General features: G+C 37.3%; 1 pseudogene; it reads right to left on the reverse strand.

The window, feature by feature from the left end:
* Window positions 1-835: 835 nt before the first annotated feature.
* Window positions 836-1,790, reverse strand: LOC121023577 (olfactory receptor 2B6-like; annotated as a pseudogene).
* Window positions 1,791-19,948: the final 18,158 nt, after the last annotated feature.

The following is a 19,948-nucleotide window of genomic DNA, read 5'->3' on the forward strand; positions in this document are numbered from 1 at the left end:
AGCATATGGCTCCTCAAAATACTATAGTTGCAAATCTATTGTAGCCAACATGTTTAAATAGCTAAAAAGTTAATATATTAAATGACAGTTAGTATTTACTCCTAAAGCTATTTTCCATATGGAGATAACTAAAGTTTAAGTAATTGAGAAGTTTTTTTCTCAGTTTTCAATTTCAAAAAATCATACCCTTTTCCTAAAATTAGAGACCAAAAAGTAAAAGTTTAGGTAAATAAAAAGTAAAACCAGTAAAATGGGGACAGAGTTTTATATTTCTTTAAAAAATTCTCATTAGTAATTTCAGATATATTTTCTTTTTGTAAGAGTTAATGACATGTATTTCAGAATTTAGTCTGCCTTTTTTTACCCCTGTAAAGATCTGAGACTTGTATCTTCAGATTTATATCCCTCAAAGGATGGAGCATATGAGTAGAGTAGGATTGGTCACCTTGTCATAATTTGAAACTTTGCAAAATAAATGGAAAAATAGAGAATAAAATACTGTAAATTGAGTGACTACAGAGGATAAGAATGTGTTGACCTGGAATTCATCGTGCAGGTCACAAACCATTTGATTGAGTTGATATAACAATGTTCTAACACTTAAAGAACAACTATACATAAATATTAACTCATGGGAGAAATCTGAACTGGAAACACTTGAGGAGATTTGTAAAAATGTAATGACTACTTTCATCTGCAACTCTGCCAAATCCAAATTACTTGGGGTGGAGCTTAGTCTCATAGTATTTGGATATGAACACAGGTTAAAAAAATAAGGATTGCCTTAAACGCTTATAAGAACACTTATAAGAATGCTTATAGAATCATAAAGATTCTAGTCTGTGATTTGTTGTTTTGTTTTAATTTTGTATTTGCCCATAACTTTTTTCATACCCTCCTTCATTTCCTTGTTCCTTAGGCTGTAAATGAAAGGATTCAGCATAGGGTTGATGACTGCATAGAACACAGAAATGAGTTTGTCTCCCTCTGCTGAATAGAGGGACTTGGGTCTTAAGTACCGGATCATTCCTGTTCCATAATACATGATCACAGCAATCAGGTGGGAAGTACATGTGGAAAAGGCTTTTTTTCTGCCCTTAATAGAGTCTATTGTCATCACAGCCACCAGGATGCGAAGGTAAGAGAGTATAATGAAGAGGAAGGGGAATAACGCTGTTCCAGCCCCTCCTGTGGCCATTATGGTCTCCAGCAGGGATGTATCAGCACAGAACATATGAAGAAGAATGGGCAATTCACAGGAAATATAGTCAACAACATATGGACCACAGAGTGGAAGAATTGTGAGGTAGACAGGCACCACTGAGGCAAAAAAAGCCAATGGTCTAGGCCCCCAGAGCTAATGCCACACACACAGACCAGTTCATGATGAGCAGATATCTCAGTGGGTAACAAATGGCCACATAGTGATCCAAAGCCATTACTGCAAGGAGAAAGGACTCAGTTGACTCCAGGAATAAGGTGATGTAGGTCTGAGCAATACAGAAGTTGTAAGATATAACTTTCCTGCTTGCGAGAAAATTAAAAAGCATCTTGGGGACCACAAATGTGCTAAAAAATATGTTGAGAAAGGCCAGATGACAGAGGAAGATGTACATGGGTGTCTGGAGAGAGAAATATAGAATGACTAAAGTGATGACAGTTGTGTTTCCAAAGAGACTTGCCAAGTAGACCAGAGAGAATAGAAAAAAGAGTGGAATTTCAGTCTGGGGGTAATTGGAAAATCCTACAAGGATCAGCTCACTGATGACACTGAAATTCCCATGACCCATTTTGACTATTGAAAGTTTCCTGCTGAAATGAAAGGAGGCAAAAACCAAAAAATGGTCTTATTTTAAAATTGTGACATTAAATCTATTCCCATATTACATCAACTACAATGCTAGAGATAAATGTATCTTAAGTTGGATAAACAATTATTTGTGAAATTTTGTTGGACAAATATTCTATTCAAAGGAATAATAACATTTCCAAATCACTGTCTGCATCATGCAACTGCTTGTTTTTGATGAATTACGGGGTTTTGGTTTCACACTGAGAATTTCTCCCACCTCTACTCATTATATCATATATACTACACAACACACTTCTACATTTTACTAATCAAATATTAATATCCATTTTCTTTTTTTTTTTCAACGTTTATTTATTTTTGGGACAGAGAGAGACAGAGCATGAACGGGGGAGGGGCAGAGAGAGAGGGAGACACAGAATCGGAAACAGTCTCCAGGCTCTGAGCCATCAGCCCAGAGCCCGACGCGGGGCTCGAACTCACGGACCGCGAGATCGTGACCTGGCTGAAGTCGGATGCTTAACCGAATGCGCCACCCAGGCGCCCCTTAATATCCATTTTCTAAAAAGGAACTAGAAATTCTGCAAAACAAAATGATTTTCCCAAATTCCTAGTATAAAATATAATAGTTAAAAATAATTCCATTTTCTTTCTACTATAAGAAAAAAATAATCAATAATAATAAAGTTTACATTTAGCAAGACAAAGGATTGATTTTTTGTTTTCATTCTTAGTTCCTATGGAACATAAATTCCAATGTCATAAAAGTACAATAATACACAAAATCTACTTATTTTAACTACTTTCACTACTTCAATATTAGAAGGAATAATATAATTAATCCTCTAAACAACTGAACTTCCAAATTTATAGAAATGACCTTAGAAAAGTAATTGTTTCAAAGCTAAGCTTTTTTACCGTTTTGAAGTCAGTGTGAAATTGCTTATGGGCCTATGTCTCCTTTGTGGATATATATTTTTAGTGATACACTTGTGTTCTTTATCAAAATCTTGAATTAAATTTGCTAGCCTGTGTTTAAATGGAAGATATAGACTGGTTATATAATGTGTTGACTACCTTCCATACCAATGCTAGATGCTATTAACAAAGCACCACAACACTAACCAAATAAAAAGAAAGTAAAATGTTTATGAGAATCTTTAATCTTATGAGAATATTTAGACACAGAGGAACATAAATGTAAAAGATATAGACTGAAGTTTGCATAAAGTCCTTTAAACCCTCTGTACTCTAACACCTCTCTTTTCTCCACTAACTCATATTTCCAGTGTGTCTTTTTGTCCTGCCTTTATTTCTTCTTTTTTGTTATTTACTTGTAGACTTTTATGTGAAAGACTTTCCTAGTCCTTTTTCTAATTCTCTATTGAGTATTTTTTGCTGTTTGCACAACCTAAGTTACTAGGCGATCAGATCACAGGACTCACACAGCAACAAGACAGGTGGAGGGAAGGGTAGAGAGAGAGAAAGGAAAAGAGAGACAGAAACAGAAAGAGAGACAGAGAGAGGGAAAGAAAAACAAAGAGACAGAGAAAGAGAGTCCATAGGCAGAAACCAAGAGAGTGAAACACAGAGAAAAGGACAGAGAAACAAGAGACAGAGAGACAGGGAGAGGGAGAGAGATAGTGAAAGTGAAAGACAGAGACAGAGTGTCTACAGGCAGAATTTCAACTGCATACTTGTGGGAGAGAGTGCACCTAGGAGAAAAAAGCAGTTGACATACCTGCCCTATTTTATGTTGTTGTTGTTGTTGTGAGGAAAGCTTTTCTTTTTTCTTTTTTTTTTTTTTTTTTTTTTTGGAAAGCTTTTCTTCTATAGTCTCCTCCGTACTGGAAACCGATAAATGAAGAGAGGGTCTTGGACAGGGTCCAACTATCAAATCTCCACCTGTAAAGGAGACAGCATGAAAACCATAGCCACTTGTCAACCACTAGAATTCATCATATTTAACCCTACCCAGAAATTGTCTTTTGAAAACATGCTCTGCAGTTATGTTGAATAGAAAGAGGCAGCTATGGCTGGTGATACGCAAAAACTGTTCCCCTGATTTTATATTATTAATTTTAGCACACAAATTCATATTTCATTCTTTTTCTTAATTATCCCAAATTTATACGGAATATAGTGGAAGAAGAGGGTAGGGTAAATAAAGATTATTTGCCAGGAATTATAAATCCAGATTATATGCTTCAGTGAGCAAGTGAAGTCTATTTATTAACAGAGGAAAAGTTTTAAGTTGGACCCCAAGGGGATCTAGTTAACTTCATGTAAGAAAGAAGAACAAAATAATTTATACTCCTTTTACTGCTAATGACAGCCAGCTCATTAAATGTAATCCTTAGCTTTCTATTTATAGTGACACCTGTAAATTCCATTATTTCTCCAAGAGAAACATCTCAATTTATCAGTTCTAAAAGTTAATGTTAATGGTGTATTTTTTAAGTAAACATGAATTTTTCTGGGTACCTGGTGACTCAGTGGGTTTAGTGTCTGATTTGATTTCAACTCAGGTTATGACTTCATGGTCATGAGATCGAGCCCTGCATTGGGCTCTGCACTGAGCATGGAGCCTGCCTTGGGTTCTCTCTCCCTCTCTTTTTGCCCCTCCCTGACTAAGTGCACTCATGTTCTCTCTCTCTCCCCAAAATAAATAAACATTAAAAAATAAAATAAACATGAATTTTCTTAAATGAAATTTTGTAAAAACTCTAGAGAATTCAACTTTGTCAAAGTTGTCTGCTTACACTTTACCCATTGGAAAATATCATTTTCATTTTGTTAACATAAAAGCAAGTTATAGCAACATGTCTATGTGTGAATAAAATATGAGTAATTTACAAAGAAAATTCAAACTGCTTAAACAAATTTCAGTATATATTTTTTTCATAATTATCATTGTGGGAAGAGTTATAGTGTAATAAAGCATAGGTCTACACATCAAGGGTTCAAGGGGTGATGTCCATGAATGTGTGAATCAAATTACAGAGCAGATTCTTGCTTGACTTGGAATTGTTGTGTTTTGTTTTCAAGTTTATATTTCAATTCCAGTTAACATAGAGTGTAATACTAGTTACAGGTGTAGAATTATGATTCATCACTTACATACAACACCCAGTGTTTATAACAGCAAGTGCCCTCCTTAATCCCCATTACCCATTTTACCCATCTCCCTGCCCACTTCCTCTCCAGTAACCCTCATGTTTTTCTCTATAGTTAAGAGTCTGATTCCTGGTTTGCATCTCTCTTTTTTCCGCTATTTTCATCTGTTTTGTTTCTTAAATTCCACATATGAGTGACATCATATGGTATTTGTCTTTCTCTGACTAATTTCGCTTAGGATAATATGTTCTACCACCAACCACATCCCACATTTCTTTATCCATTCATTAATCACTTGCCATTGGGTCACCAGTTCTCTCCTGTGTTGTTAAATTTAGACATTCTGACTGTTGTGAGGAGATATCTCATTACAGTTTTGATTTGTATTTACTGGATGATGACCGACGTTGAGCATCTTTTAATGTGTTTATTAGCCATCTGTATGCCTACTTTGGGAAAATGCCTATTAATGTCTTCCTCACATTTTTTTATTAACTTGTTTTATTTTTTATTTTTTTAAAATTTACATACAAATTAGTTACCTTATAGTGCAACAATTATTTCAGGAATAGATTCCTTAGTGCCCCTTACCCATTTAGCCCATCCCCTCTTCCACAACCCCTCCAGTAACCCTCAGTTTGTTCTGCATATTTATGAGACTCTTCGGTTTTGTCCCCCTCACTTCTTTTATAGTATTTTCATTTCCCTTCCCTTATGTTCATATGCTTTGTCTCTTAAAGTCCTCATATGAGTGAAGTCATATGATTTTTGTCTTTCTCTGACTGACTAATTTCACTTAGGATGTACAATCTTGCTCTATCCACATTGCTACAAATGACAAGATTTCATTATTTTTTATTACTGAGTAATATTCCATTGTTTATATGTATACCACATCTGCTTTATCCATTTATCAGTCAATGGACATTGGACTGTTTCCATACTTTGGATATTGTTGATAGTGCTGCTATAAACATGGGGGTGCATGTATCCCTTCAAAAGAGCACACCTGTATCCCGTGCATAAATGCCCAGTAGTGCAATTGCTGGGTCGTAAGGTAGTTCTATTTTTAGTTTTTTGAGGAACCTCCATACTGTTTCCAGAGTGGCTGCACCAGCTTGCATTGCCACCAACAATGCAAAAGAGATCCTCTTTCTCTTCATCCTCACCAACATCTGTTGTGGCCTGAGTTATTAATGTTAGCCATTCTGGCAGGTGTCAGGTGGTATCTCATTGTGGTTTTGATTTGTATTTCCCTGATGATGAGTGATGTTGAGCATTTTTTCATGTGTTGGTTGGCCATCTGGATGTCTTCTTTGGAGAAGTGTCTCTTCATGTCTTTTGCTTATTTCTTCACTGGATTATTTGTTTTTTGGGTGTTGAATTTGATAAGTTCTTTATAGATTTTGGATACTAACCCTTTATTTGATATGTCGTTTGCAAATATCTTCTCCCATTCTGTTGGTTGCCTTTTAGTTTTGCTGATTGTTTCCTTCATTGTGCAGAAGCTTTTTATTTTGATGATGTCGTCCACCTGTCCTCTGTCTTCAGCTTTCATCCACTTTCCGCTTCCTCACTGTCTGTTACCAAGCCCCAGGGAGTACCTCTCTCTGAGTTTTGTCTCAGATGCGGCAGTTTTCCCCGGCCCCTTACTTCAGAAGGACTGTGGCTTTGACCCATTCCTCCCCTCCGCCGGAGGGTCTCACTGAGCAATTGCAAAATGCTGGCTGCATCCAGGAACGCTTGCTGGACCCTGCTGCTGCCGGTGCCTGAGACTGCAGCCAGGTGCCAGCCTGCCCCAGAAAAAGTTCCTGACATAGTGTAGCAACAGTGTTTCAGGGATTGTGGAAAATCACAACACACATCTGGCACCAGGCTTCACCCTTAAGGACCTTGTTCCAGCACCAGCGAATGTGGCAGTCTTCTGGGACCAGGTGGCTTCAACATTCTCTACCAAATATCCTTCTAGCAGCGGAACCGCTTTTCCCCGTGTGGCCCAAGAACCTCCCGGATCCCACTCTGTTCTTGGGGATTCGCTCTTCCCAACAGAGCACCGCCAGGTATGGAGCTGCAGAGTTGCAGACTTTGTGCTCCCTTTGTTTACAGTCTTAATGGAATTTAAACCCTCTCCTTTCTCCTTTCTCCCTTTTAAGTTTAGTCTCTGTGGCTGTTTCCAATTTTCCACTTTCTCTCCAGCTGCTTTTGGGGAGGGGTGCTTTTCTGTATTCTCTCCCCTCACCCCAGTCTCTGCCCTCTCCCCACCTGCAAAAGTAGCTCCCTCCCTGCTGCCAGCTTCTTTCTCCCCAAGTTCACCTCTCCACACCACTCACCTGCTGAATTCTGTGGTTCATGTTGTGCAGATTGTTGTGTTAATCCTCCAATCAGTTTTGTAGGTGTGTAGGATGGTTTAGTGTTGGTCTGGCTGTATTTCAAGGACGTGAGACATACAAAAACTTCCATACTTTTCCTCCATCTTGGCTCCTCTCCTTCTCATTTTTAACTGGGTTATTTGTTTCTGTTTATTTATTTATTTTTTTGAGTGTTTAGTTTTATAAGATTTTTGGTATGTTTTGTATACTATCCCTTTATCAGATATGTCATTTATAAATATCTTCTCCCTTTCTGAATTTTGACTTTTACTTTTTTTGACTGCTTACTTCTCTGTGCAGAAGCTTTTTATATTGATGAGGTCCCAATAGTTTATTTTTGCCTTTACTTCCCTTGTCTCAGGAGGCATATTTAGTAAGAAGTAGCTAAGTTCTATGTCAAAGAAGTTACTGCCTGTGCTCTCTTCTAGGACTTTTATGGTTTCCTGTCTGACCTTTAGGTCTTTCATTCATTTTGAATTTACATTTGTGTATGGTGTAAGAACGTGGTCCAGTTTCTTTCTTTTTCATGTTGCTGTACAGTTTCCCCAGCACCATTATTAAAGAGACCGTTTTTTTAGTTGTTTGTTTTGTTTTGTTTTTACATTGGATATTATTTCCTGTTTTGTCAAAGATTAATTGACCATATAAATGTGGGTTCATTTTGGTTTTTTTTATTCTGTTCCATTTTTCTATGTGTCTGTTTCTGTGACTATACCATACTATCTTGAAGATTATAGCTTTGTAATATAAGTTGAAGTCTGAAATAGTGATGCCTCCTTTTCTTTTTCAGGATTGCTTTGGCTATTTGGGGTCTTTTGTTGCTCCATACAAATTTAATGCTTGTTCTAGCTCTGTGAAAAATGCTGTTGGCATTTTGATAGGGATTGTACTAACTGTATTGATTGCTTTCAGTAGTATGACATTTTAATAATATTTGTTCTGATCCATGAGCATGGAATGTTTTACCATTTCTTTGTGTCATCTTCAATTTCTTTTATCAGTATTTTATAGTTTTCAGAATACAGATGTTTCCCTCTTTGGTTAGGTTTATTCCTAGGTATCTCATTGGTTTTGGTGCAGTTGTAAATGACCTTGATTCCTTGATTTATTATTCTTGTTGCTTCATTGTTGGTATACAGAAATGCAATAAATTTCTACAAAACTGTTCCATAGGTCTAAAAATGCAACTTTTTTTATCCTATGACCTTACTGAATTCGCATATCAGTTCTAGCAATTTATGTGTGCATAGTATTTTGGGTTATTTATTTATTTATTTATTTATTTTTAGTTCTGTGTAAGATATAGAGAAACAGAGCATGACTGGGGGAGGGGCAGAGAAAGAGGGAGACACAGAATCCAAAACAGACTCCAGGCTCTGAGCTGTCAGCACAGAGCCCAACGTGGGGCTTGAACCCACAGGCTATGAGGTCATGACCTGAGCCAAAGTTGGATGCTTAAGCAAATGAGCCACCAGATGACCCAGGGTTTTCTTTGTAGAATATCATGTCATCTGCCACTGACATAAAAACTAAAGAAACAGTAGAATAGATCAATGAAGTGGCATCTGGATGGTTCAGTTGTTTGAGCATCTGACTCTTGATTTCAGCTCAGGTAATGATCTCGCAGTTTTGTGGGTTTGAACCCCATATCAGAGCCCCATATTGGGCTCTGTACTGGCAGCGTGGAGCATGCTTGAGATTCTCCCTCTCTCTCTACCCCTCCTCTGTCTCTCAAAATAAACAAATAAACTTAAAAAAAATAAAGAACAGATCGATGAAGCAGGATCTGGTTCTTTGGAAAGGTCAATAAGATCAATAAACCTCTAGCCAATATAATTAAGAAAAAAAAAAGAGAGAGAAGATTCAAGTGAATAAAATCATAAATGAGAGAAGAGAAAAACCAACACCATAGAAATTCAAACAATTTTAAGTGAATATTATCGAAAATTATATGCCAACAAATTGGACAACCTGAAAGAAAGGGATAAATTCCTAGAAGCATATGAACTACCACAACCGAAAGTGGAAGAAATAGAAAATTTGAAAAGATTATTAAACAGCAAATAATTTAAAATGATATGAAAAAAAATCCCAACAACAAAATTTAAAGAATTGATTGTTTCACAGGTGAATTCTACAACCACTTAAAGAAGAATAAATACCTATTTTTTCTCAGACTAGTCCAAAAAATATAAAAGGAAACAAATATTCCAAATTTATTCTATGAAGCCAGTATTGCATTGATGCCAAAACCAGATAAGACACCACTAAAAAATAGAACTACACAGACCAATACCCCTGACAAACACAGATGCAAAAGTCCTCAACAAAATACTATCAAACCAGCTTCAAAAATGCATTGAGGGGCACCTGGGTGGCTCAGTTAAGCGCCCAACTTTAGCTCAGGTCATGATCTTGCAGTTCACGAGTTTGAGCCCCACATCAGGCTCTGTGCTGACAGCTCAGAGCCTGAAGCCTGCTTTGGATTCTGTGCCCCCCCACCCCCCCCTCTCTCTCTCGCTCAGAAATAAATAAATATTTAAAAAATTAAGTGCATTGAAAAGTCATTACTACAATAAAATTGGATTTATTATGGAGATCCAGACATGTCAATATTCACAAATCAATCATTGTGATACATCCCATGTACAAGAGAAATAATAAAAAACATAAGATCATTCCAATAGATGCAGGAAGGCATATGATAAAGTACAACATCCATTCATGATAAAAAGCCATCAACAAAGGAGGTTTAGAGGGAACATACCTAAACATATTAATGCCATCTATGAAAAACTCTCAGCTAACATTATCCAAAAAGGGGAATAAACATAGCTTTTCCCCTAACATCAGGAGCAAGATAAGGATGTCCACTCTTAACACCTCTATTAAACATAGTACTGGAAGTCCAAACCACAGCAATAAGACAACAAAAAGAAATAAAAGCATCCAATTTGTAAACAGTAATAATTTCACTATTTGCAGATTACATGATACTATATATTGAAAACCCGAAAGACTCCACCAAAAAAATGTTAGAACTGATAACTGAGTTCAGTAAAGTTGCAGAATACAGAAAATCAATGTACAAAAATCTGTTGTGTTTCTGTTACACCAACAATGAAGCATCAGAAAGAGAGATTAAGAAAACAATCCATTTTACAATTATACCATAAACAAAATACCTCGGAATAAACCTAAGCAAAGAGGCAAACGATCTTTACTCTGTAAACTATAAAACACTGATTAAAGAACTGAAGAGGACACAAAGAAATGGAAAGACATTCCATGCTTATGGACTGGAAGAACAAATGTTAAGTTTTCTCCACTACCTAAAGTAATCTACACATTTAATTCATTCCTTATCAAAATGCCACCAGAATTCTTCACAGAACTCGAACAAACGATTTTAAAATTTGTGTGCAACCTCAAAGACCCTTAATAACCAAAGCAATCTTGAAAAAGGAAAGCAATGCTGAAAGCATCACAATTCTGAACTTCAAGTTACATTACAAAGTTGTAATAATCAAGACAGTATGGTACTGGCATAAAAATGAATACATATGTAGCTATGCACTGAAGAAAAAGTTTTCAGACACTACTGTGGAAAACAGTATGCAGGATCCTCAAAAAGTTAAAAAGATTAAATTACCTTATGATCCAGCAGTCATACTGATAGGTATTTACTCAAAGAATACAAAACCAGTAATCTAAGGGGATACATGAGCCATACGATTATTGCAGCATTATTTAAAATACCCAAGATATTGAGGCAGGCCACATGTTCATTGGTTGATGAGTGGATCAAGAAGAGAGATATAACACACACACACACACACACACACACACACACGAGGAATGTATATGTATATATACATATATAATTGAATATTACTCATCCATAAAAAATAATTGAATCTTGCCATTTGCAATGACATGGATGGAGCTAGAGAGTATAATGCTAAGTGAAATAAGTCTGCCAAAGAGAAATACCTTATGATTTCATTCATATGTGGAATTTAAGAAAGAATACAAATGAGCAAAGCAAAAAAAAGTGAGAGACACAAATCATGAAGCAGGTTCTTGGGGCACCTGCGTGGCTCAGGTGTTGAAGCATTTAACTCTTGATTTAGATTCAGGTCATGATCTCACAGTTAATGGGATTGAGCCCAATGCTGACCATACAGAGCCTGCTTGGGATTTTTTCTCTCTCTCTCTGCCCTTCCCCTGCTTACACTCTCTCTCTCTCTCCCAAAATCAATAAATAAACTTAAGTACAAAGGAACAGATTCTTAACTATGGAGAACAAACTGATGGCTACCAGGGGGGGAGATAGGTGGAAGAAGGGGTTAAATAGGTGATGGGGACAAAGAAGTACACTTGTGATGATACAGGGTGTTGTACATAAGTGTTGAATCACTAAATTGTACACCTAAACCTACGATAGCACTGTATGTTAACCAAAATAATAAAGCAAAGCAAAGAAGACACCTGTACTTCAAAGAAAATTTCTTCCAAAAGGAATACTTGGCACTTCTGTCTATAAGAGGAAATAATTAAAAGTTATGGGGAAAAATAATTATTTTGTGGGCTACCACATGATATACTTACGCACTTGGGAAGAATGTATATTCTGCCATTGCCTTTATACAGGGAAAACCTTTCACCAATCAGCCTGGGTAGAGTTTCTGGGAACTTCTGAAAACTTTTCTGGACAAATCTCCTTTAGTCTTGTGCATGCAATTTCCCAATTAAAGATTTTTGCCAGTGTCTTTTTCAGAAAACATGCTCCCATTGATGTTTGCCCATGGTAATGCAAATTCCCTGGTAGTGTCACAGACCCCTCTCCTCTCTTTGTTTTCAGCAACCCCATGGTGTCCAATATTTGTTAGTTCCCATCATCACTCCACAAGTTATGCAAGACAAAAACCAGTCCCTCAGGAAAGTCCCTGAAACACTGGAAGTCATTTCCACTCTTCTATTCTTCTCCCAAAGGAAAAACTTCAACTTGGATCTTTTGTCCAAATTGTGCCAATATTTGCTTGCTTGGGAAGGGATTTCGTAGACTAAATGCAACAGCTCTTCTTACACATTTCATCGTGCTGTTCTTAATTTAGCCTTCTTGGGGTATTGCACCTTCTGAATTGATTTCTGGCATTTTCATAAAGATTTTTTTGGATTGTATAATGTTACGTTTGTGTCTCTGTGGGAGAACAAGGTATGATGGGGCTTCTTCTACCTTTTTGTCCCAATTTTGATATATTTTTTAAATAACATTTTAATTTATTTTTGAGGGACAGAGAGAGACAGAGTGCGAGCAGGGGAGGGTCAAAGAGAGAGAGAGACACAGAATCCAAAGCAAGCTCTTGGCTCTGAGCTGTCAGCACAGAGCCCGAAGTGGGGCTTGAACTCACAAATTGTGAGATCATGACCTGGGCCAAAGTTGGGTGCTCATCTGACTCAACCACCCAGGTGCCCCTTGATACTTTTGGTAAGATATTAGTATTCTATTCTTCATTCCAATATTAATGATCATACAATGTTTAAATTGCCCAATAGTAAACATTGCCTGCATTTCTGTCAGAAGTTTCTCTGTATTGTCCCAGTATCCTCAGTTCCATATCTCATGGGAAGCTTGCCAGTGTTGTAATAGTGCTCTGATTCCTCATTATAAAGTTCAAATACCTACCCTTTGCCTGCATTAATCATCAAAATTTTCTCAGTGTTCTAGTGACCCGATCCTCAGGAGAATTTCTCCCATAATAAACCAGACCCTCATTCTTATTAGAAGTATGATGGTTAATTTCATGTGTCTACTTGATTGGGTAGGATGTACCCAAAAATATGGACAAATATTTTTCTTAGTGTGCCTGTGAAGTTGCTTCTTAATGAGATTAATGTTTGAATTGGGAGACTGAATAAAACAAATCGCTCTCTCTTTTGTGAGTGGACCTCAATCAGTTGAATACCTGGATAGAACAAAAAAGTCTAAGAAGGAAGCATCTCCTGGTTGAATGCTGAGCAGAAATAATTAGTTTTCTCTTGCCCTTATACTGGAATATCCACCACTGTCTCTTCTTTCCAGGCCTTTGGACTCAGACTGCAACTATGCCATCAACTCTCCTGATCTCCAGCTTGACAACAGCAGATTGGGGACTTCTCAGCTTACCTTATTGTATAAAAATATTCCTTATACTGCTTCTCTTTCTACCTCTGCCTCTCTGCTTCTATCACTGTGTTTTTGTGTCTGTGTCTGTCTCTGTCCATCTCTGTCTCTCTCTCTCTCCATCTTTCTCTGTCTCTCTCTCTCTATAGATATGTCTATCTATCTAATCTAGGAAAATCTAGATTGTGTGTGTGTGTGTGTGTGTGTGTGTGTGTGTAGATAGATAGATTGATAGATAGAATCTCAGGAGAATACTGTCTAATTCAGGTCAGAATATAATGTTCTACATGTATATCCATGTAGTTCCTATTAGTGAATTTCATTCTTTTAGTTCTTCTATATTCTTGTTGATTTTCTGTCTAGTAATTCTGCTAGTTGCTGAGAAGGAAGACTGAATTATCTAATTACAAGTGTGTATTTGTTTTTTGTTCTTTTAGCTCTACTTGTTTTTTGTTAATGCATATTGAAACTCTATTGTTTGGTGTATATACGTTTAAAATTCTTATATCTTCTTGGTGAATTGATATTTTTATTCATACACCATATCTCATTTTTTCTCTAATGATTTTATTTGTTTTATTTTATTCACTCCTCGTTTTTTGCTAAAATTAATGTTTCCATGGCATATATTTTTTTATCATTTTAATTTTAATCTACCAATGTTTTTATATTTGAAGTGACTTTCATCTAGAAAATATATGACAGGATTTTTTTTTAGGGTCTTTTTAAAAATGCATTCTGTTGATATTCACCATTAAATTGACTTAGGAGGTCTCAATGAAATGCCTTCTGTGAGCACTATTAGATTATCAGCTGTGGTAATGAATTACTGTATGCTTAAAAGTCTCTTAACTGGGGGGAAATGCACCCTTACACTTCTAATATTGTGATCTTTCTCCTTCAGTAAGTTGCTATAACATTCAAAATAAAAATTTAAAAGCTGAATCACTATGTTGTACATCTGAAAGTAATGTGATTTTATGTGTCCACTATAAACAAATTTTTAAAAAACAAACATCAACAAAAGCAAATGTAACTTGAGTGAATGCAAAAATAATATGTGGAAATACAAATATCATTAATCTCCTTCCCCATAAAATGAAGAGAGTGACTGAAGGAAGGCAAGAAGTCTCAAATAAATGTATTAAAATGATTTATAAGTAATGGCTTTCCATGGAAGCTATCATACTTTCATGAAGATCTATATCAACTGATGACGATTTAATAAATATAGAAACAAAGTTTGGACAACCAATATATTCAGAAGATGTAAAAACAACATGGAAAATCTTCCCTATTTGCCAGACTCTGACCAAGGCCAAAACTTTGCCCAGGGACTTATTCTTGATCCAATGGGCCAGGACACTCCTTCCACTAGATCATATTGGAACTCTCATCCCATCCCAAAAATCCCACTGGGTTCTGACCGCAATTGAAATTTCTTATTGGTTTGTCATAGACACTTCATGTGTTCCACTTGGGTCATGTTAGCCAAGCCCTACAAGAACACATTTATTTCCTGTTTGGATGTCCTGAGCACATTGCATATGACAACAGCCCAATATTTGAGGCTGAAGCTACACATCAGTGGCCCCAATCAAGGGTATTCAATGAATTATTTATGTTCCATATTTCCACCAAGCCTCAGAGAAGATGAAATGTTAATAAAAATTGAAGGGCATGCTTAAGTGGTGGATTAGAAGAGAAGAGAAAATAACCCCAGTCCAAACTACACATCTCAAGTGAGAAACCTGTCATCATAATACAGCATTTTTGAAGGGGCATTTATTATTTGTGCTGTCTGTTTCATCAATTTCTGTGGTGGACACAAAAAGGGCCATTTAAAAATTGTTTATTTATTTCTTTTGAGAGACAGGGAGAGAAAGAGAGAGGAGGAGAGAGTGAATGCACAGTGGGAGAGGGGCAGAGAGTGAGAAGGAGACAGAGAATCCCAAGCAGGCTCCAGGCTATCAGTAGAGTCCGATTCTGGGCTCAAACCCATGAATTTTAAGATCATGACCTGCGCTGAAATCAAGAGTCAATGCTTAACCAACTGAGCCACACAGACACCCCAATAAAGAGACCTTTTGATAATGTGATTAATAATAAAATTATATCTTTGGTATTTGTCCCAATTTCTGGCACAGGGCTCCTAATACCCTTGTAATTTCTTAAGTGATAAGAGTGAAGGAATGTCTTGCTATTTATAACAAGTCCCTTTCAACCACACTTGAGTTTATATTTTGTAAAACCCCTATGGATGGAACTTGTTGCCAGGGGAATGAATGATGTGATTACAATATTGGAGCATTCATTTCCAACCCTGACCACTGGGAAGGGGAGAAAAGTAGGAGGTTGATTTAGTCATTAATGTTCAATGATTGAATCAATCATGCCCACCTATGTATTAAAGTTTCTATAAAAAATCCCTAATGTATGGAGTTCAGAGAGCTTCTAGGAAAATTTGGAGGTGCTAGGAGTGTGATGCTCTTGAAGAGGGCTTGGAAGCTCCATGTCCCTTTCTATATAACGTTCCCTATGCACCTCTTGCATCTTATTATTCCTGAGTTATGTCCTTTTATAACAAGCCAATGATCTAGAAGGTAAAATGATTTTCTGAGTTCTGTGAGCCACTGTAGCAAATTATCAAACTCAAGAAAAGAATCATGGGAATCTCTGTATAGACACAGCATTCAGAAATACAGATGACTATGGATCTGTAACTGAAGTGTGCATGTGTGAGAGATGGAGTAGTCTTGAAGTATGGAGACTTTAATCTATGGGATCTATCTTTAGGTAGTGTGAGAATGAAATTGAATTGTAGGACACCCAATTGGTGTCCACAGAAATTTGGAGAATTTTTTGATGTGAGAAAGGCCCATACATTTTTTGGCCAAAAGTACTGAGAGTAGTAATAGTGTAAACTAAAACAAAGTTGTTTTTCCCTCTTATAATCTCCCATGTTCTTAGACCACTTGCTGAAAATTCAAACAGATAAGGAGATTAGAATCATTCTGAAGTTTTGCCTACAAAGACTTTGAAATTGATGACCATTAATTTAAGGCTTTAGTTTCCTAAAGTGGTCCTCCTGCTTTTTTTTGGATAGCCCCTTGTGATGGGTACCAATGTCTAGAATAGAAAATGCTATTGAGCCACAAGAGGAGATCCATATGTGAATATTTGTGTTTTCCCCACTGGACGATTCATGAAAGATACTATGTTTACTCATCGTGCAAAAAAGACTGCCCCTGTCTCAGTTGATGGGGAAAAGTCCCCCAAATGATAGAACATCATCATTTTCAGATCAGTGAGCCTGGATAAGCTTGAGGGAGGCATGCGGATCTAATACCTCTTCTCTCTCTCCTAAAGAGTAGACTGTGTGACTCCCACCTCACCAAATTTATTGATATATATGTCCCAGGCTGTTGCCACTGCACTGAACTTGACTAACGAATATGTCACTCATTGTCCAATCCCACCGACAAACATGGCTGCTGTGCCACTTTGTACTATGCATGGACATTTTTCTAAAAATGGAACATTCTGCTACCTAATATACCCCAACTTTATTAATCTAGACCCAGAGTTCCACAGCTGAACTCTTATACTGTAGGAATAAAACACCTCCCAAGATGTTAGCTCATCCCTGTCAAAGATGGGGACAATCAGAATGTATGGGAAAAGGATGAAAAACTTTAGGGTTGTTTTGGCCTTGATAGTGGCAGCCTTCTCCTATCCCATTCTTGCTCCTGCCTTATATAGACTGTTCAGTTCCACTTAACGGATCTTCCCTTTGGCAGGGATTTGTGATGAATTGATCTCCATGGTAGTATTATTACACTCTTAGCACTGTGAGGGCCACCTTTGGATATCTTTTTCTAATTTTTTAATGATTATTTATTTTTGAGAAAGAGGGAGGGAGAGAGAGAGAGAGAAAGAGTAAGGGAGGGGCAGAGAGAGAGAGAGAGAGAGAGAGAGAGACAGACAGAGTTGTCAGCTGTCAGCTGTCAGCTCTGAGCTATCAGCACAGAGCCTGACATGGGGCTCAAACTCACAAGGTATGAGATATGACCTGAGCCAAAGTCAGATGCTTAACTGACTGAGCCATCCAGGGGCCCCTATTTCTTTTTTTAAAGGCCAGACTTTTACTTGTCTTTTCCCTAGCAATGTAACATGCTCATATGGGTCAGCAATAAGAAACTTCAAAATAATCAAAATAGTCCCTCTAATTAACAATATCACACAAAGACAAGTAAGGCAGTAACTCCAAAACCAGGCAGATGCTGATTAGTGAAGGAAATGTCAGGTGATATTACTAACTCTGCTAAAATAAATGAACCAGGGAATTATTCCCACTATCAGGGTCCTCCAGTTAGAAAAGGTTGTATAGAGCCAAACCATAAGAGATTTTTAAAAACTGAGAATAAACTGAGGGTTGATGGGGGTGGGAGGGGAGGGAAAGTGGGTGATGGGCACTGAGGAAGGCACCTGTTGGGATGAGCACTGGGTGTTGTATAGAAACCAATTTGACAATAAATTTCATATTAAAAAAAAGAAAAGTTTGTATAAAACTTGTCCTTGATCTTTTCTGAGGTGATTAATAATACCTTAAACTTTGGAGGCACAGTGAATGAGACCCAATTCTTTGGCCCCAGGATTTTTGAATGACCACAGTCCTCAACTTCCTGATGACCAGCCAAGACAAGTCTGTGCAATTGCTAACACTTTGTGTTGCACCTGGATCAATGGAATGGCAAAATACAGTCCATTGTACAGCTTATAAAAGAAGACTTCAGGTTCTCTGAAGAAAGATTTATTTTGGGATATCTTTTCCTGGCTTGGCAATGATTGGAGCTTATGGCTAAGTTCTATCCTCCAGGTAGCCCTGGTAATACTTCTTGGAATGGTCTTGATTGTGACTTTCCTCTCCCTATGGCCTCAGGCTAATTACTCAGTTTTTTGGCACAGCTATTCAAAGCCAAACCTATCGGGTTCAATGTTGAGTTAGTCTATTTCACATTTGAGCTCAAACTAAGGAGATAAAGTTGAAGAGTTTGGCTCCCAGCCAAAACAGCATGCATGATCTTATAGGTCCAACCACAGGCTATTACAAGTGCTTTACCTGACAGGTCCCAGAAGGAAATGCTGCCCTCACTACTCCAGACTTGGTGCACAGCTGGCACACTGCAGACTTAGTGGGAAGTTACAGTTAAGGACTCTGACCCTCCAGCCAGCATGCTCTTATAAATACGTTCCTAGCACAGGTATCTTTATTCAGAGGTCTCATAATCAGAGATATTTGGCCAAACACTTCAGGTACCTCTGAGACACCTACTCATCAGGAGCTCTCAAAGATTCCTTTCTCCACTGTGATTCATTATTCAGTCCTTTACAGCTACTAACCCTTCAAACTCCCCTCCCCTGCCCCTAGAATCATTTTAAGAAGGGCCTTTTGTTGAAGGGGTGGGGTTTTGAGTAGGTTCACAACTGTCTTGGAATCTTCCCTGGTGTAATCAAAGGAAGAGGCAGGCCACTACAGCTTGGTAGTTGACAGTTTCAATAAGAGCAGAGGGAACTTACATATGAGGCTTGTCTTGGATGTCAGCAAGATGAATGGATCCTTGTTCCCACTCTCCAAATTTTAAAAGCTTATAAAGAAGCCCTAACTAGATGCAGTCACATATATATCATGTAGGTGTTTTCAATATCGTATTACATCTCAAGGCTATGTCCTTGGAACAGCTTCTGGGAACCAGAAAATTAAGCAGAACCCACATTCCAGGGGCAGGACAGAGATCAGAGAGCCTCCAAGTGCTTGGGTCTAACTTACAGGTCAATTGGCAGTCATGTCTTTTTGATCATGATCCCCAACATGGGGGTATCTCAGCAGTGACATGATTCCTCCTTGTACTCTGATCCATATGACATTAACCCAGTGTCATTCCATGGGGAAAAAAGGGAACACTGGGGCAGCTGGTACCTTCTTTCTTGCCTCTTGCCTAATTAAGTGAATAAAGTTTTTGCTTATTACTTTCACTTTGGTTCACGGCCTTAATTGACCAACTTTATATCTATTGACTCTTAGATCAGCTCAGAACTCCGATACTATTAAGAGATTATCAAGGTTGTGTTGTACAAGAGCAGTACACAAGCTTCATTTGCTGTCCTATACGCCAGCTATGGACAGCTAGAATTTAAAAATATATAGGTATATATACAATGGTACCAAACGAAATGAAATATTTCTACACAAATCCAACAATATATTTACAGGTTCTATATGTGAAAAATTACAAAAATACTTATGGAATAAATAAAAAAAAAACCTAAATACACATGGATATTTTCTATGTTTACATGTTGGTAAATTCAATATTGTCAAGATGTCAGTTCTTCCCAACTTGATCTACATATTCAACACAATCCAAGCGAAAATCCCAAAGTATAATTTCATAGGTATTAACAGATGTATCCTAAAATTTATCT

This window comes from Herpailurus yagouaroundi, unplaced genomic scaffold, assembly GCF_014898765.1.
Source record: "Herpailurus yagouaroundi ecotype Mexico unplaced genomic scaffold, PumYag 566, whole genome shotgun sequence".
In the NCBI taxonomy this organism is placed as follows: Eukaryota; Metazoa; Chordata; class Mammalia; order Carnivora; family Felidae; genus Herpailurus; species Herpailurus yagouaroundi.